The sequence below is a fragment of the Ipomoea nil genome, unplaced genomic scaffold, assembly GCF_001879475.1.
Source record: "Ipomoea nil cultivar Tokyo-kokei standard unplaced genomic scaffold, Asagao_1.1 scaffold3087, whole genome shotgun sequence".
In the NCBI taxonomy this organism is placed as follows: domain Eukaryota; kingdom Viridiplantae; phylum Streptophyta; class Magnoliopsida; order Solanales; family Convolvulaceae; genus Ipomoea; species Ipomoea nil.
Genome location: NW_017619515.1, coordinates 2,643,465 through 2,649,633, shown reverse-complemented (window position 1 = coordinate 2,649,633; position 6,169 = coordinate 2,643,465).

Here is a 6,169-nt window from a genome sequence, read left to right as displayed (position 1 = left end):
TTTTTTTTACTATTAACTCTGTTACTCTGTTACAATGTAATATAAAATTTTAGCAATATATATGATAAATTTTTCTTTGTGACTATCTAATAAAAGATTACACTAAAGTAAATCAGTAGTTAACTAACTCAAACTAATAAGACTAATAAATCATTCCTACTAGGAATCAAAAGTCATTTTCTATTATAATATTATTACACAATCCCAGAGTTTATCCAATATATATCTTAGGTGCAAAAGGCGAAATATCTCATTTTGAGGTCCCACAGCTCGATCTTACAGTAATTGTGAAAGAGTGAAATGATGGTGCATCATTGATCCTTTAAGTGGAAGAATCAGTGTCTGATGCCTACAATGATTTATCCCACAAAGAGAGTGTACATTCAAGTAATAGCCGCGAATTTCTCTAGTCATAAAAAAAAAAAAGAGTTAATACACAAAATCGTCCTCGACTATAGTGATTTTTCTTAATTTCGTCCTAAACGACTTTGGTGACCTAATATCGTCCCAGACTTTTGTGTTTCGCTCAATTTAGTCCTCCATTTGTTATTCCGTCAAATTGGTGTTAAATAAAGGGACAATTCAGTCATGTCAATATTGATCTCTCTTTACTTTCAACTTGTGAAGTGCGAAATTCCTCTTTCTTGTACGAATTACACCCAGAATTACTCCCGGACCTGCAAATCAAATTTTACATTCGCAGTTTTAGGAGTAATTCTAGGAGTAATTCGTAAAAAAAAAAAAAAGATTTCACAGTTCACATGTCTATGAGTAAAGAGATGTCAATATTAAAATTACTGAATTGTCTATTTATTTAACATCAAATGAACAGAATAACAAATGAATGACTAAATTGAGCAAAAACACAAAAGTCTGGGACTAAATTGAGCGAAACACAAAAATCTGGGACGATATTAGGTCACCAAAGTCGTTTAGGACGAAATTGAGAAAAACCACTATAGTCAAGGATGATTTTGGGTATTAACTCTAAAAAAAATTGTTTAATGCTAGAATTGTTATTGGAGAATTACTTATGAGGATTTATAAAAGGAAAGTATTAATTGTATTATCAATAATATTTAATGATGTAAATCGAGCTAGTCCATTCAATTTCGAGATGCCAAGCTTATCGAATCAAATTACTTTTTATTTTACTATCGTTAAGTGATTTATATATAATGATAAAATATATTTTTTTGTCATAACTATAAAATCTTATGTCCTATCATGTCGGGTGTAGAGGTCCTTATAAAAGTAAATTTTACTAAGAAAACCTTATGCGACAAGTTCGGTCAAGATGGTGTGGGTAATAATCAAACTTGTACATTTTGATACGAGCATAATGCCTCACTCACTTAATTACTCATTTTGAGACTATTTAATTGTATTGGTATTATTAGTGATTGTGTCAATATTGTTTGATATTAACAAATATATCATATTATATTTAAGGAATAAGGGTCAAATAGCCCATTGAACTGCACAGTAAAGTGCAATTAGGCCATCGAACTCAAAAATAATGCAATTGAGTCCCTAAACAACACAAAATCATGCAATTAGGTCCAAAATGACTTGTTTACCTGAAATGCAGGTTACCAATTTTAAAAATAATTTATAAATATATTTTAAAATAAAATAATTAATTAAAATTATATAATTATTAAAAATAATAATAAAATAAAACTAAAACTAAAACTGCCGAAGACGAATCGTCTCCGACAGTCTTTCGTCTCCATGGCCAGGAGATGAAGCTTCGTCTCCCTGGCCATGGAGACGAAGGCTTCGTTTCCATGGTTGGAGACGAAGCTTTTGTCTCCGGCCATGGAGACGAACCTTCGTCTCCAGCCATGGAGACGAACCTTCGTCTCCAGCCATGGAGACGAAGAACTTCGTCTCCGGCCATGGAGACGAAGCCTGCCGGAGACGATTCGTCTTCGGCAGTTCTAGTTTTTTTTTTTTTTTTTTTTTTTTTTTAATTAATTAATTTTTTATTTAAAATTTATTTTTAAAATTGGTAACCGCCACGTCAGCACAATTTCAGGTCAACAAGTCATTTTAGACCTAATTGCATGATTTTGTGTAGTTTAGGGACCCAATTGCATTATTTTTTAGTTCGATGGCTTAATTGCACTTTGGTGTGCAATTCAGTGGCCTATTTGACCCTAATTCCTATATTTAATTGATACAATACTAACTAAATTGGTAATGATTGACATTATAATATTAAAAATTAAAAATACAAATAAAAATTATATACGAATGTTAGTTTTTGCCGGCGTACCGTTAAACATGGTTAATGTCAGCGGGAGGCTACGGAGGGACTAGTAAACAATGTTGTGCTGGTAGGAGATGGCCAAGTTTGAACATATTCTTATTTTTGGCCACACTCACTCCTCGTTTTATAATACTATATGACAATTAAAAAGGTTGTCTTACAAGAATCAAGATGCACCAGAAAAAGGATGCGCCGCCACTAAAATAAAAATAATTAAAAAAGTAGTATTTTTTTTCTTCAAGAATGTTGAATCTCCACTCCTAAAGTACTAGCAAAACATTTAGAAGGATATAAATCATAGTGACTCATTTGCATTATGAAGGATGTAAATCATGATGACTCAATGATTTAGCGGGACCTGACAGAATATTTGAGGGATGTAAATCACATTGACTCTCAATGACTTGGCTTAGCGGGACCTGACCGAGTATTTGAGAGGATGTAAATCACGGTGGCTTAATGGCTTAGTGGGACCTAATAGAGCATTTGGAATGATGTAAATCAGGGTGACTGAATGGTTTAGCAGGATTTGCCCACTTTGAGCATTATTCCTACACTATCGTTGTCAATGTTCGTGTTGAACATATAACCATTAATGTGCAATCCAACTATCAGCTTCGATTTTTAGTTGAGATGGAGCACATGCTTCAATTGTTCAAACATTGATCTCTTCTTTCAAATATTGCTTACTAAATCAATCAGTGAAGTAAGTTTGTGCAAGCTTAAAAAAAAATATGAGAGAGAGAGCAACTTTCTAGATGCCTTTGGACGCCAAATTAATTAATGTGAAATGGGTGCTAGAGAATTAAATAATAAACAAAATTGTACTAAAAAATCACATGGAAATCAAGCAAAAATTAAAGAAAAAATGGACCACTAACCGCTATTGTCACGAAGAATGAGAGATGAGATAAATCGCATAATCAACTGACTTATATACCTCCAAATTAAATGTTTGTACATAATTCAAACATTGCAAAACTTATAAACTTATTTTAGATTGATTAACCAGTTAAGTTGTGTGATTGTACCTTAAGAGTCTGAATTATTATTATTTTTGTTATTGAGATGGTGATGGAGCAAATTTCTAACGCTAACATTATACATGCTATATTTTTTCACTTTTAAAGTGTGTCATACTTTCATGTAATTAAATTTACAATTCACTTGCATTCAAAAAAAATTACAATTCACTTACTATTTTCTTTGTATTTTACAATTCCAACTCACTTTTTAAAAAGTGGATTTTTTTTTTAAGGAACCATCAAGGTATATATTAGAGACTAGTATTTTTTATGCGCGATGCGCTAAAATATTATAGAGTCAGGAGGGACATTGTCCCAGTACATAGGAGTAGTCTGATCAAAATCAGTAGTAGCTAAAGTATGCGCTAAAATATTATTTGATCTAGGAATAAAATTAACTGAACAGTAATAAAAAAACAGCCATAGATGATCTGCATCCATCAATAGCATAACCAATATATGAGCGAATCGGTGTAGTGGTGGAAGATAGATAATGCTGAAGTGTCTGACAATCTATGTAAAGCTCTATAGACCGTTCTCCACGACCCCATAGCCATGATAAGGCTTCCTTACACGCAAATGATTCGGCCATTAGCGGGGAGAAACAATTTGGAAGTGTTGCAGTGTGGGCCAAAATATACTCACTCCCTCCATCTAGAAGAACTGCCCCCATTGTAGCCATGTTGGACGCGTGATGGTACCCGGTGTCTACACGGCAAGTTCTCGGCAGTTGGGCGGTGATGTTGGCAGCAACCGGCGGTGGTACGGGGGGCATAGCAGCAGCAGCCGTGTCGGAGACCACGGCAGTGGTGAAGCCGGTGGCGAGTGTACTTTGTGCCAAGCGTGCATGGTAGCCGTTGCGCCGACTAGGAGTCTCCTCGACATCGGGAGGGTAGCGTTCCAAACCGCACCATTTCTTGCTCTCCAGATATAATAAAGAATCGCAGCAGCGTATACAACTCCATCAGTGTCTAAAATATTCAAGATTGCACTAAACCAATCATAAAAAAATATTAAAAGTGGATTTTACTTTTAAATCATATTAATAAATTATTATCTTTCATCAATAAATGTTATTTTCTCTTCACAATTATTTATTCTTTAAAGTAAAAAAAAATACAAAAATATTGCCATCAGCAACGTTTTGAATGGCTTGCAAGTCAAATCAAATACAAGTGAAGTAAACAAATTAAAAAGAAAAATAAAACTCCATCTCAACAAGAGCATCAATATCAATGAATATTTTGGAGTTTTTAGAACAGTAAATAATGAGTTGATGGAGAGAGAAGAGGTGGGTTTCTCTGCAAGGGAGGAATTTTTTGCAGAATTGTGGGACTCACTGAAAAATAGCCCAACCGCGTCGTGCCGCATGGCTCCCACAAGTGCGCCTAGCGGGCATGTGCACTGCACGCGCCCGCTCAGGCGCTTTGACATTTGCTTTTTTTTCTTTAAAAAAAAAAATAGATTTATTTATTTTCTTTTTTTTTTTATATATTTCCTAATCACACTTACAAAAACTCCTCAAAAATCATTAAAAAAAAAAAAAAAAAAAAAAAAAAAAAAAAAAAAAACTCTACTATTATGGATGCTTACAAGTAAGGCTATCATTTTTCCAACAAGTGTATCTCACTTTTAACAGCAAGTCCCACATCCACATCATCAAATTTAAAATTAATTCACTATTTTTTCTACATTCCTACAATACTCTCTCACTTTTAAAAACGATCTCACCTTCACATCACAATTATAAATTATATATATATTCAATAAATAAATACATATAATAACAATAAAATATTAAAAAATAACTTTTGTTGTCATATTTGACAATAAAAATAGTGGGTTGAAAGCTTGCTAATAAAAATAAAAAAAAAAAAATTATTGCCTCCTCACCTAGCAAGGGATAAACTTGATGGGTTGAGGTTAGCCTAATGTTGAACTTTCAAGAATAAGATTAGTCTAAATTCTAAAGAGATGAAAAGTGGGATAAAATGGCATATAACATTATAAGTGTCCAAAGTTGACCTTTAAAAATTACAAGCCATTATTGTTTCATAGGGCATTCCAATGGAGAATATTTCCGTTCAAAGTTAACTCCTAAGACATTTGTAATTAAAAATAAAAATTGTCACTAAGGTTGTACCATATGAGAAGTTGTGGATTTGAGCTTCAGTGGATGCGACATTGACTCTTTGTGCTTTACTAAATTGAAAAGTAGTTATGAACAGATATTATATTGTAATAGAGTTAGTAACATTTTTTAAAAAAATTGTCAATATACAAATACATAATAAAAATCAGGGTTGTAAAAATCGGTCTAGGCGTCCGCCTAGGCACTAGGCGCCTCTAGACCGTGGCGATTTCCCCCCTAGGCGCCCGCCTAGGTTACCGGCCGCCTAGGCGTCCGCCTAGCGCCTAACTCGGCCGATTTGGCCGCCTAGCGTCTAAGTTAGTCGAGTTAACTCGTCCATTTCAGTTGAGTTAACCCGATCGACTCGGCCTATTTTTTTTATTATATATATATATATATATATATATATATATATATATATATATATATATGTGTGTGTGTGTGTGCGCGCGCGCGCGTATACATACACACACACACACACACACACACACACACACACACATATATATATATATATATATATATATATATATATATATATATATATATATATATATATGACATATATACACTCGTAGACTAGTTTGATACTTTGAATCTTTGGATGATTGAAGTATTTGAGTATTTCATATTTGAGTATTTTTAATTTGTAATATTGTTTTATTGTTTTTTTTTTTTTTGAAAACCATTTTTTTGATGTTATGACTTATGAATTATCATTAAATTTATTTATTTGGA